Genomic DNA, 594 nt, shown 5'->3' with positions numbered 1-594 from the left:
CATCAGATAAGCCACAATTCTGCACCACAAATTCATCTGATATTTTACAGCACAAGCATTATTTACTAATGTTAAGGAACAGCATTTCCAAACAAAGGACAAAAATGACAGCAAACCTCACTGGAAAAATGGCAAATACCAGAACAAAGCTTTGATGTTCCAATTACCTAACACTACTGCCTAATTCATAACAGCTAAAATATCAAATATGATGTTGTTAATGTTAATCATTAGTTTATTACAAGGTTACTTTAATTTTTAAAAATCCAAAATGTATAAAAGTAGCAGCACCTGAGACAGTTTCCAAAACAGGTAATTACTCAAACATAATTAAGTACAGTATATACTGTATGCATTCATTATGAATCTTGACATTACTCATCTAAAAATGTATCCTAAAACAACATACACTTTATTTATTGCAGTTAAGATCCTTCACCCATAAGCGCCAGACACTCCTCCTTTCTCTTTGTGTATTCATCCAGCCGGATCAGAGCATAACTGAAAAAATATAATTTTATGCAAAAGTTTGTAATAGTCAATCTGTTGTAATTAATTGCATGTCCACATAATCATACTTATATGGCGCGCACG

General features: G+C 32.2%; 1 long non-coding RNA gene across 1 annotated transcript in view; it reads right to left on the bottom strand.

The window, feature by feature from the left end:
- Positions 1 to 263: 263 nt before the first annotated feature.
- LOC119594785 overlaps positions 264 to 594 on the bottom strand; it is a 700-nt gene continuing 369 nt past the window's right edge. Inside the window, exon 2 of the long non-coding RNA XR_005230652.1 lies at positions 264 to 501. This is a non-coding gene — a long non-coding RNA (uncharacterized LOC119594785). The remainder of the gene's footprint in view (positions 502 to 594) is intronic.

This window comes from Penaeus monodon, chromosome 34 (assembly GCF_015228065.2).
Source record: "Penaeus monodon isolate SGIC_2016 chromosome 34, NSTDA_Pmon_1, whole genome shotgun sequence".
In the NCBI taxonomy this organism is placed as follows: domain Eukaryota; kingdom Metazoa; phylum Arthropoda; class Malacostraca; order Decapoda; family Penaeidae; genus Penaeus; species Penaeus monodon.
Note: the sequence above shows the minus strand (reverse complement) of the source record. Positions and strands in the feature narration are given on the sequence as shown.